The 13208-nt window shown below is 34.1% G+C and overlaps 1 long non-coding RNA gene across 2 annotated transcripts in view; it reads right to left on the bottom strand.

Annotated features, from left to right (window-relative positions):
• The window catches only part of LOC132695101 (uncharacterized), a 57191-nt gene that overhangs the window by 35001 nt on the left and 8982 nt on the right, over positions 1-13208 (bottom strand). For both annotated transcript variants that reach the window (XR_009617725.3, XR_009617726.3), the window contains exons 2-3: positions 2933-2981; positions 2197-2272 (exon numbers count right to left, since the gene is read on the bottom strand). This is a non-coding gene — a long non-coding RNA (uncharacterized LOC132695101). The remainder of the gene's footprint in view (positions 1-2196; positions 2273-2932; positions 2982-13208) is intronic.

The following is a 13208-nucleotide window of genomic DNA, read 5'->3' on the forward strand; positions in this document are numbered from 1 at the left end:
TAGCCGATCCCCCCTCCACAACCCCTCCCGTAACCCTCAGTTTGTTCTCATTTATGAGTCTCTTCTGTTTTGTCCCCCTCCCTGTTTTTAAGGCAAGTATAAATTATATAATTTTATATATAGCATAATTTATATATAGCATAAAACTTTATATATATATATATAAATTGTATATATATATATACAATGTGTGTGTATATATATATGTATGTGTATATATATATACATATATACATATACGTATATATATATATATAAATTCACATTACCTATTGTGAAAATTGAATTATCCAAGAGGAAAAGAAGCCCCTCTTCGCCATATACTTTAATGCACCAAAAACTTGTACACCTTTTTGTGTGTCTGTGTATGTATCACAAGTATTGATTCTTAAGCTAACAAGTGATTCGTTTATATAATAGTTAATATTACTTAACCCCCACTCTTTCTTCCATCAGGAAAATCAGCTTTTAGGTTCATACCTCCTGAAATAACACTCTTAACTTTAAAAAGCAAGATGAGAGACAATGAAAAAGAATTGTAAAACAATATTAAGTAGCGGCACAAAACAAAATGATTATAAATCATCCAAAGAGCTCTGTTTTTAAAAATCTGCTCCTAAAACTTTCTAGGTTGTTTATCCAAACTTTAAACTTTTACTTAAAGTACTGAGTATTATTTTCACCTATATATTGGGAGAAGATACTGTAAGATGAAAGTGTCCATGTCAGTAATTAACTCATTCCATTTTCAGGGGTATCTAACTATCATTCATTGCTGGACCCAGTCACCCTCTTTTTTAGAAATTTATGTTGAAGAAATCATCCAAAAAGTAAAGATTTACAAACAAGGATATTAATTGCATTGTTATATAAGTAATAGTAATCTTAAAGATTAGAAACTACTAAACATGTAATAGAAGAGAATATATAATAGCATTGGACATATATGCATTATAATTTTAAACTGATAAGAACAGATACACTTGATTTTAGCCAACAGCCCAAGAAGCAACATACATTATAATTTTAGTTTTGATATTTCTAACTCTTTAAAAGTTATTTTATGTACATGGAAAAAAATTCAAAACAGTAAAAAAAAGGGGGGGGATTGTTCCACCGTGAAAAGTTAATTTTCACTTGTACCTCCTAATTATCTTCTCTAGACGCAACTACATTTATCATTCCAGATATATTTTATTTATATACCAAAGTTATGTATATATATCTACCTTTTGGGTTTATACAAATGGTTGCAAACTATTCACATTGACTATTCTATAAATTGCATTTTTCTGTTGACAAAGTACCTTGAAAGTCATTCAATATAAATAGCATGTAAATATTATTCATTCCTCTTTTTAACTTTTTTTGAAGTAATAACATGCATAAGAAAACGTAAAAATCATCAGTAAACAGCTTGGTGAATTTCCAAAAACTGAACACTCCCATGGAACTTGTACATGAATCAAGAACTAGAACATAATAGCAGTCAACTCTGTGGCCTCCTACAGTCACAACCCTCAAAGGGTTACCACTACCCTGACTTCAAATACCATTGATAAGTTTTATCCATGTTTGAACTTTATAAAATTAAAATCATGCAGTGATTTTATCCACTAGCTATTGAAACAATAATGCTGCATAACTAATCCTCCAAAATTCAGTGACTTAGAAAACCAAATAATGATTCTCATTATTAATCAATTTGGGGCTCTATTGGATTTCAGACATTTTTGTTCATTTTGTATAATAGAATAGTTACACCAGGGACAACAAACTTTTTTGGTTAAAGGCCAGATAGTAAATATTTTAGGCTTTGGGAGCCATAAGGGACATTCTCAATTCTGCCATTGTAGCATTAGAGCAACAATATATAATACATATATGAGTGGATGTGGCTGAGTACCAATAAAACTTTATTAATCAAAACAGGGAGTGAGCCAGATTTAGGCTGTGCCCATAGTTTGCCAATCGTAGGGAGTGGATTCAGATTTCACATAACCTCAAATTTTCAGTGGCTTAATACAACCAAAGTTTTATTTCTTCAGCACAAGTCAGTTAAGCAGGATGTATTCTCAGGGACAGACTGCACATCAACACTTACACTATCAGCATGGCAATGGGAAGCAAACATGGCTACTAAAACATGGGCTCAAAGTTACCATCCAGAAGTGATGCACACAAACTTTTACTCACCTTTCACTGGCCAAAGCATATCAAATAGCTTTGCCTCACTTCAGAAAGGGCAGGGAAGTATAATCCTCTTCTGTGCCTACATAGAGGAAGGATCCAAATATTTGTGAATATATTTCATGACAACCAGAGCTGTTGTTGCATCCGTGCAATATGGTGGATTAAGACCCGGTGGGACCATCGTACTAGAAGAACATTTGTATACATGTCTGAGTGTTGCAAATGACTGTAACTTACCATGTCACTGCCATCCAGTCAACATGATCTCCTCATAGCTATGCCTGCATCCTTATGGTGCAGTATGTTGCCAACCTCCCACACAAAGACCTTGCTGAGGTATATGCTTTGGAGCCTCCAGCCTTCTTCCAAAGCCACAGAAGTCTTTTCAACTGTGCAGGAAAAAAAATGTGGGGGGTATAAACACTCTCAGGGACAACCCATGGGATAATTCTAATGTGTGTGGTACATGGTCCCTCAGAGAGCTACTAGAAGGCTTGAACCCCTGTTATCCATGACCATAAACAGCTAATTAATGCATTTTGTAATTAATTGAATTCTTTCCGTATCTAATTTTTCCACTTCCTATTTCTGCTTCTTAGGAACCCTTCTCAAATTATCTACGTACACTCAAGGAATTGTTCTGTGTTTTGCTTTCATGGCAACAGAAAGCCAATTTCTAATTTCTAAGCCAATTAGAAAGCCTACATTCAAGATGGAATTCTAGAATTGGATCACTTACCAGTCAAAGGGCCTCTGTTATATTCTTACTCTATTCATCTTTATGGCCTCTGTGAAAAAAAATTATATGTATTATGACTGGTGATTGTGGATTACTATAAACCTAACCAAGTTGTAGCTCTAATCTCTGCTGATGAGACAGATCATCACAGATTTTGACACTTTGGATTTTTGGCTATTGATACGGTGAATGCCAACTGATAGAGAATTATTTTCGATATCCATAGGTAAAGAGGATCAAAGCTATTTGCCTTTACGTGGGGAGAATAACAGTACACAATCACTTTCTGGCTCCAAGGCTGCCGGCCCTCTTGCTCTTTGTCACAATATACTCTATTGAAATTTTGATGATCTTGTCATTCTGTAAAACATCTTGGCCACTGTATTGATCGCATCATATTAATGCCCTGATGAGGATATCATCAGAATCTAGATGGCCTGTAAAGGTGGGTAATATGCCATAGTGTTTACATGTGCCCTACAAGATTCAGCATCTTCATACGATTCCAATAATCTGGGACCTGTTCTGATACTCATGTAGGGAAAAGGACTAGATGTTGAACTTCTGCCCTTTATCACTGAGGAAGAGATACCACCCCAGGTTTGGTGGTTTTCTTTGGGTTTTGGAGGCAGCATATAGCATATTTATACCTGGTGCTTGGATCTATGTATTGAAAATTCAAAACTCTGTCAGTTTTAATTGTACAGAGCAAGAGAGAACTTTGCCACAGGTTCAGATGATATGATCTGGCAGGTACAATGGTGTTGGAGGTATCTGTGGTAGATAAGATACTGTATAAAGCCTCTGGCTGACTCCACTAGGTAAGTCACTGCAGAGAACACTAGGGTTCTCTGCATATGTTTGAGAAGCAGCTCCTGGCAAGCTACCTGGTGCAAGTATTTGGCAAATGCCTAATCATGGGACATCAATTGACTAAAAACACACTACAATACATTAAAAAACTGGGTATGCTTAAATTCACCAAGTTATAAGGTTGCACAAATGCAATCATAATCCATCTTACAATAAAAATTATACATTCAGAATGTGTCATTAGCAGGTCCAGATGGCCCCCAAAATGAAAAGAACAGATGCCCATATCACCAACATTTGTTGTATTGATGGCTTTCCCCAGTACACAACCATGGCCTCCCAGAGTATTCCCTAAAAAAAAGGAGGAAAAAAAAAGCATTGCCTCAAAAACGATTTAGTTCAATATGTTGGTACAGAGATGCATTGACCTATAGACCTAATCAGGAATGACCTCCAAGAATCATGGTGGAAAATCTATTCATAGAGCCACAGACAGTAGACTTGGTCGTCACTTTGGTATGAGGAGAAGTAATCTCAAGTGAGAAGATACATGAATAAATGACGTGAAGCAATGACTTGGCTGATTGGTAAAGGCCAGGAAGCAACCACACTGAAAAACTGAAAACAAAGAAGAGGAAAATAGACATGCGATGGATCCATGAAGCCAAAACCTACCAGAAAAGAAAGCACTCAATAGCTAGATAGGTTAGGTTTGGAGGTAAATATCAGGCAGACTCTGTCCTTGGCCAGTTTTTTGTCCTTGCACCATTGACCCATACGTGGAGAAGCTAAGTGATAGAGATGAGGCTAAGTGTGAGCCCAGTGACTGCTTTTCACCAAGGCTCTTCCTCATTCACGTTCAACTACCTTTTGCTGCTCTTAAATATCCAACCCTGCCAGTGGCAGAGACCAAACCTGAGCTCTCAACATGGTATCATAATGCAAGGAGGTGAGCCAGCCACTTGGGGGTAAAATCTGTTATATTAGACCTCTTCTATCCTAGAGGACCAGTAATTCATTCTTACCAGAACTGGTGCTGAATCAGGATATGGATTTTTCTTATACACTCCCAATGTGTCTGCCAGTACTATCCTGAGAGGGTTTAGAGAATGCTCTGAATGTTACTGACATAGAATCCCACAGAATGTAAGCTTGAACTTAAATGACCTATTTTATTGCAAAGTCGGTGTGAAAAGGGACATCAGTTTTCATGGATGGATGGAACTATTTCTAAGTTCCGTATGTTGTTCCATTGATCAATTTCTCTATCCCTGAGCAAGTACCACACTGTCTACTGCTTAATAATAGGTCTTGATGCCTGGTAAAGCAATCCTACACATATATTCACATCTTATTCTTTGTTAGAAATTTCTTGGCAGATTTTGGCCTTTGAGTCCTCTGTATAAATTTAAGAATCAACTTACAAAGCCCCACGTAATGTTCTTTTGGAATTTTGATCAAAATATCATTAAATCTATAGATCAATTTGAGGAAAAATTAAATATAATACCGAGGCTTCCAATTAATGAATACACATATCTTTCTTTTTTTAGATTGTTTTATAACATTTTAATAAAATTATCATGTTTTTTTCATTCCTGTCTTGCACAAATTTTGTTCTACTTATTTCTTTAGCAGCTTCATTTCCAAACATCTTTATTGTTGATAATAATTATTATATTAATTCCTATGTTCTTTATACACACTTATATCTTCTGTGAATAAGAGAATTTGTTTCTTTCTCATTCTTATACCTCTGCATCTACTTTCTAAGTTTTAGGATCTAGTGCATCTAATACAAAGATGAAAAGATATGATGATATTAAACATTCCCTAGGAATTTTTTTAAGGTTTCACCATTAAGAATGATGTTTTTTGTAAGCTATCTTTTATTTAGTTAGAAGTGCTTTAGTTTTCTAAGAATTTTAAACATGAGTCAGGGTTGAAATTAAGTTATTTTTACATTTATTAAGATGATTATATAAATGTCTTTTAAAATATGTTAATGTGGTGATTACACTCCTCATTAAAATGTAACTTGACTTCTTGCATCATAATAGAGACAGTTTATACCAGGGGGTTGGCTACAAAGGTGATAGAATAGGCAGAAGCCAAATGGGACAAGGAGGCACCTGCCCTGGGGAATACTCAGTGAAAGTGGAGTCATGGCAAGGCCAGCTAGTGACAGCTGGAGACACAGGAGAGTCATTTGCTACTAGAAAGTTCATCCAAAATAAAGCCAGGGAGAAGCATCCTGGCTTTCCCTATCCTTCTACTCTCCTATCTCCCTTCCAGTGCCTCCCACTGGCTGGAGCCAGCCAGAAGCCAGCAGATGTAGGAATCTTTGAAACATAGGTGCAGAGTTTGGCCACCTGTAGTGGTCAGTTGGTTGCAAAATTCAGTGGTACTTCAAGTAAATAGAGACACATCCAGGGGAGTTCGTAATTTTTTTGTTGGGGGGGGGGGGGATATTGCATTAGGCTGTTTTAAGGAGTTTTGGATATAGGATCACAATTGAGATTGGCTTTAAGATTATGCTAGTTGCATGGAATTAGTTGAAATGAAATCTCCTCCATTTTCTGGAGGAGATAGAATAAAATTGGAATCATCTTTTCCTTCAAAGTTTTGTAGAATTTGCTGGCAAAATAATTTGAGGTGTGTAAATTTTCTGTGAGATTATCGTTAATACTAATTATGTTTCTTGGGTTATTATAAGAGTAGGCTTGCTATTTCTTCTTGAACATTCTATAAAAATTTATATTTTTCTAAAAATTTGTCTATTTGATCCAAGTTTTCTAGTTAAATGGCATTGAGTTGCTCACAGTATTCTCTAACTATTTAAATCTCTCCTCTATCTTAATTATGTCCCCTTTTGTTGCTAATTGTTCATTTATAGGAGATTTTTCTGTTTTATTATTCTTTTGAAGAAAACAACTATTGAAATTTTGAATATCTGTAGTATCTTTATGTTCTAAGCCATTGGTTTCTAATCTTTGGCTTACTTAGTACCCTTTTTATACTTTCTTTTGGTTTATTAATCTCCTAAAATGAATATACATGACTCTCAACTTCCCTCCATTTACTATTAGTACTATATTCAACATGTTTTGACTTGTAATTTCATTTTACTCAGTTATAATTTTATTTTACCCAATTCTAACTATAATTTTTGTTGTGATTTTTTTTACTGAAATATGAGTAACTTAGATGTATATTTAATTTTCATGCATAGAAATACATGGAAATCATTATATAATCTTGCAATGGTAAGAGATTATTTCAACATGATGATGTAAAAAATACTAAAAGAAAAAACTGATAGATTTGAGTACATCAAACCTAAAAATTTCTTAATAACAAAAAACTTTGTCTATACAAACACAAGTTATCAGAAAACTTAAATAATTTATACAAAAGATAGGGGTGCCTAGGTGGTTCAGTTGGTTAAGCATCTAACTTCAGCTCAAGTCATGATCTCACAGTTCAAGAGTTTGAACCCTGCGTCAGGCTCTGTGCTGACAGCTCAGAGCCTGGAACCTGCTTCAGATTCTGTGTCTCCCTCTCTCTCTGCCCCTCCCCTGCTCATGCTCTGTCTCTCTCTGTCTCAAAAATAAATAAAATAAAAAAATAAATAAAATGAAATGAAATAAAAAATAAATAAAACATATAAAAATTTTACATATATACAAAATATAAATTTTAATATCTTTAATATAAAAATCTCCTACAAGTCAAAATGGACATAAACACCCTAACAGAAAATTTGGTAAAACATGAAAACAGACTCCAAATAAGATATATAAATGACTAGTAAGAAAAAAATCTTATTTAAATGACCTAGAAGTCAAATTAAAATTAAAATAATATACATTACTCCATTTTATCTATATTGTTGAAGCCTTTTAAAAAAGAAAATATGTAAAGAATTCTCATATATCCATTTGAATGTAAATTAGTTTGATTTCTCAGGAGGTAAATGTAGTAATATAGGTAATATATATCAGAACCTTGAGCATTGTGTACAACTTCTAAACCAGTAATCCATCCTTTTAAATAAAACTTAGGGGAAAAGTAATGATAATGAGGTAATTAATATCTTATTGGCAAAAGTGTCCATCGCCATATTTAAAAACAAGATGGTCGGGGGAGCCTGGGTGGCTCAGTCAGGTAAGAGTCCTACTCTTGGTTTCGACTCAGGTCATGATCTCAAAACTCCTGAGTTTGAGCCCCACATCGAGCTCTGCGCTGACAGCACAGATTGCACTTGGGATTCTCTTTCTGTCCCTCCCCTACTCGTGCTCAAAATAAATAAACATTTTTTAAATATTAAAAAATTAAAAATTAAAATAGTTCTACATACAAGTAATATTAAAACATAAAAATATTGGGCAACATAAATTTTCCTAAGTTGGTGCTCAAGTTTCTATCTGAATTACTTCATCAGCATTTATTCACCGTTAGCATGGGCTGAACCTCAAAAGCAGTTTTGTTCATTTTTGTATTATATTTATGGGTCTATTTTATAAGATGCATACAAGTTTGCAGACCTATAACATCCAGGGGAATAGAATCCTTTTATTATTATGTAGTGATTCTCTCTATCCGTAATATGTTTTGCCTTAAAGTATATTTTTATATAGATGTAGCTATCTGATATTTATTTTGGTTTCTGTTTTCTTTACGTATCTTATTCCTTCATTATGCTTTCAGCTTTTCATACTATACATATACCACTCATAACGGGATAGACATGTAACTTTTGAAATCCCCTTGAAAATCTGTCTTTTGCCAGTAACATTAGTTATAATTATCATACATAATTGTACACTTATCATTGTCATTACTTTGGAATTCCTTTCATTCCCTCTCTTTTTGGTTTTTTTCTGCTCTACTTTTTGGGGAAGAAGAAGATTTTGGTTTCATGAACGGGTTTTGTAACCAAGCTGCCTAGTTTTCAATCTGCCACTTGGTAGCTTTATGAAATTTTGCGTCACACTTTCCTACTCTATAATATGAGGATGGTCATCAAGCCATAAGGGTCATCAAGCCACTTTGTGATCTAGGTAGTTCATATGTATAAAGTGATTAAACCAGCCTGGGTTGTAGGAATCGCTATATAAGTGTCAGTTACAATTAGAATTCTTTCTCGCTTACGACCTCTTCATTTTGTTTGTTTGCCTATTTTATCTTCCATGTTTTTCCTCTACTGGTTTGAAATTTAAGCTCCCTATTTTTCTCTTTCTTTTATTATTATTTGTTTCCTGTGACTACTGTTGAAGTAGTTTTCATGAATATTTAACTTAAGAAAGGTAAAAACCAAAGTAAAGCCTTTCTAGAAAACAAAATTTGTTTCCAGAAAACAAGTTTCTAAGATTTTAACTCTACTCACCTTTCCCCTGACATATATACCGTTTTTGTCTAATATTTAAATTTTCACTTTTTATGAAAATCTCAATAATTGGACATTAATAATATTTTATACAGAGAGAATTTCAATTCATATATTTGTTTAGGATATTCTTCTTTGTGTTTTAAAGTTAATATTCCATTTTCTTCAGACTTACATTGTTGTATTTAAAATATATGCAGTTCTTTCGATTGTCCTTCTTTTGTAACTATTCCACCTATTCTGTTTTCCACAACTTTTACTATAAATTTTACATACAAAATATACAATAATGTGCTTAGATTTAAGTGTACAGTTCAATGCTAACAAATATATATGTCCGTGTAACAGCCACTCCCAAAATTTCCTTCTCCCCAGACTGCCTTCTTCACACCTTTGCATTCAGTCTCCCCCAACCCCATGCCACACAACCACTGGTCTGGTTTCTATCAGCATTGATTAGTTTTGGCTCTTAGAGAACTTGATATTAACAAAATGAAACTCTGCATTATTGTATATCTGACTTCCTTTACTAAATATAATACCTGTAAGAGGCATTTATTTTCTTGAGTATATCTTCAGTTTGAGTATATCTTTCAGTTTATTTTTTACTGATAAGTAGTATTCTATTGTACAGATGTTGTTTATCTATCATCTGTTAAACATATTCTTATTGCTAGTTTCTGGTTATTGTTAATAAATCAGTTATTAACATCAAGTTCATTCTCTTGGGGATATGTGTTTTCATTTCTCTTGGTTAAACTCCTGGGAGTTGTATTACAGAGCAGTTGGGTTGGTATATCTTTAAATCATAAGAGATTTTGGACTGTGCATTACTTTTCTTGTAATGTCCACGTCAGTGTTTGTTACTACAGTTATTATAGCCTCATAAATTGGGAGAGTGTTCTATTTTCCATTTTCAAAAACACTTTGTATAACAATGGACAGTATTCATTTGATAGGATTCACCAGTATATCTGGGTCTTGACTTTTCTTTGTAGGGAGATATAATATTACAAGTCTAATTATTTTAATAAATGAATAGTTTTCAGGTTTTCTGTTTCTTCTTGTGTAAGGTAAGTAGAATTTTTCAACAGATTTGTAAAATTTTATTTGATCTGCTACATGGAACTTTAGACAATATTCTCCTATTCCTATAAGGTATGGAGAATATGTAATGATATCTTCTCTTTCATTCCTATTAGAGGTAACCTTTTTCTATGTTTTTTCTCATTAGTCGTTTGAAATGTATTATGGCCCCAAGTATGGTATATCTGTCATTGCTTCATGTGCACTTGAAAAGAAGGTATATTTTTCAGTTACTGGGTATGATGTTCTGAGGTCAGATCTTCTCTATCATTATTGATTTCTTGTCTACATGTTCAAACCATTTCTGAGAGAAGAGTCAACATTGCCAACTCTAACTTTGAATTGGTCCATTTTACTCTTTAGTTCTGTCCGTTTTGCTTCATATTCTTTGACATTCTTATACTAGATACATGCACATTTAAGACTATATGTTTTCCTGCTGAATTTACCCTTTCACCAGTATAAAATTTCCCCTTTTTTCTCTGCCAATACTTCTTATTTGGAAGTAGACTTAATTTGATGCAAATTTAGCCTTTATGTTTTTATATGTTTCATGGTTTTCACATATTTAATGTTTATGAGGCATAAATTTGTCATTATTTTACTTTAAGCCTAGTTGTGGTTTATAATTCAAAATGTATCTCCTAGAATGTATGTTGTTGATTCTTACTTTTTTATACAATCTGCTACTCTCTGCTTTTTAATGAAAGTGTTTGATTCATTTACATTTAATGTAGTTATTGACATATTTGGAGTTTATTATGCCATATTTCTGTTTGTTTTCTATCCGTCCCATCTACTGTTGTCCTACTGTTTCTTTTGTCATGTCTATTTTAGGTTAAATAAATGCCAAATTCATTTTCTTGCCTATTCTACTGTATAGAGAGCATGCAATAATATAATTTGGGAAGGATGATCAGTTACAACAGGTCTGGTTTAATGTCTCTTTGTAAGGAATGTTGTGTTTTATTAAAATGGGAAATTAATTTTCTGGCACCTTTAATGATTTTGCTGAAACTTAGTTCTAGGTTTTGTTAAGAACCATCACAGTTACTTTGGGGCATGATCGTTACCCCTCAGGTATAACTGTGCTGAGATATCAGCTGAATGTCCACAGTAGTAACAAGGTCCTTCAATTATGGTTGAGTCAGGACATCAGTATTTCCTAGAACTATGCAGCCTTTTGGTTCCACTCCCAACCTTGAGGCAGCCACTCTCTCCCAGGCAATCCTAGGAACTCCTAGGATTCCCTCTCTCCATTGCCTCCTCCTTTCTGGCAGCCGTTCTGCACATTTTAGCTGCTTCAGTAGCCTTGAAATCTGTTCTTAGCCTCCTCATGTCAGTGAGACCCTGATACTCTGCTTTAGCTCTACTCTTCTCTGTTGCATTTAGGGGTCACTTCCTATGCAGAGAGCTAGGGTAAATATGGTGCTTACCTCAGGGGTTTCTGTCTCAGGGATGACAGACCTGAGCTACCTATGGTTTAATATCTGTACACAGTTTCATACATTCTACCCAGATTTATAGTTCTTCATAGCAGGAAGCTAAGTCCAACACTTAGTTCTTACATCTTGGCTGGAAACCGAAGACTCCTTTAACAGTGTTTGACCTTTTTGTCATCATTACATATCATCTTACGTTTCTTTTTATTCATTTTCTTTGGGTGCTTTCTGAAGCTGTGGTTTCATATTTTTCATCATGGCATAGCTGGTAAATTTTCATGTATTACCCCTCCAAATATTAAACCTCATTGATTCTCTCTATTCTTACCTTCTGGAACTCTTATATATATGTTAAGATTCCCTACTCTCACCCCATATTTTAGCTGATCTGTGTTGGTGTTGCTTGCTAGGTGAGGGATACCAATCCTTTTACCTCTGAAAGATCTGGGGCTTTTATTGCCTTGCAACAGTGTCCACTCTCATAATAGCAAAATAACTAGAAATGTGCAATATTTGTTGTAACAATGACATAATATATGCAGTTTTTATAATAACCAGAACCAAACAAAAATCTAGAAACAAACCAAATACCTATCAGTAGAAGAGTAGAAAAATTATGTAGTATTAAGAATGGAATCTTCTACTTGAGTGACTGTTCATTATCTACAGCTACAACTTCTATATGCTTAGTGGAAATCTAACTGAAACAACAAATTTCAGAAAACTAAATGCAGCATGATATCATACATCTAAAACTTTAAAATAAACAGAAATAACATTATATTTGGGGAAGGATAGGATGGAGCTGTTCACAGCATGACAATCCTCCCAATGAAATGAGTGTGAAAAGCCAGGTACATTATAAAATGAAACTGAGAACAAACTGAGGGTTGATGGGGGGCGGGAGGGAGGGGAGGGTGGGTGATGGGTATTGAGGAGGGCACCTTTTGGGATGAGCACTGGGTGTTGTATGGAAACCAATTTGACAATAAATTTCATATATTTAAATAAATAAATAAATAAATAAATAAATAAATAAATAAATAAAATAAAAAATATTTAAATATGCCATAGAGCTATAGAAGCAGTGAGGACTAAAGGGAGTCAATTTCTAAAGAAACAGGGGTGAAGGGAAGTCCTAGGCTATCCGTGCAAGCAGTTTTCAGTCCTAAGCATATGATAAACACCAAGTCTGGTCCGGGCTCAGACAGGGCGCTACTCCTGGGGAAGGGGAAATGCACAGAGATTTTGGTTATTGTGAGGGATGTCTTCATATTTTCTTATTCCACTCTACAGTTTTGAATACATTTATTTAGATGTTTCCTATATTTATTACAGCACTCTATTTTTACATACATTTTGACAGTTTATAAGCTGTCAGTCTTGACAATTTTACTTCATCTGTTAACACGCTTATTTTGTTTTCTCCTTTAATTCATGTAAATGTGATAAAATTATTTTAAAATTATGAAATTGAAATCACTATTTTATAGAAAAGATATGGTGCACAGTTCAAGCAATAGATTTTAGATCTTCCCTGAGTTCT

Source organism: Panthera onca, chromosome B4, assembly GCF_046562875.1.
Source record: "Panthera onca isolate mPanOnc1 chromosome B4, mPanOnc1 haplotype 2, whole genome shotgun sequence".
NCBI classification, from domain to species: Eukaryota; Metazoa; Chordata; class Mammalia; order Carnivora; family Felidae; genus Panthera; species Panthera onca.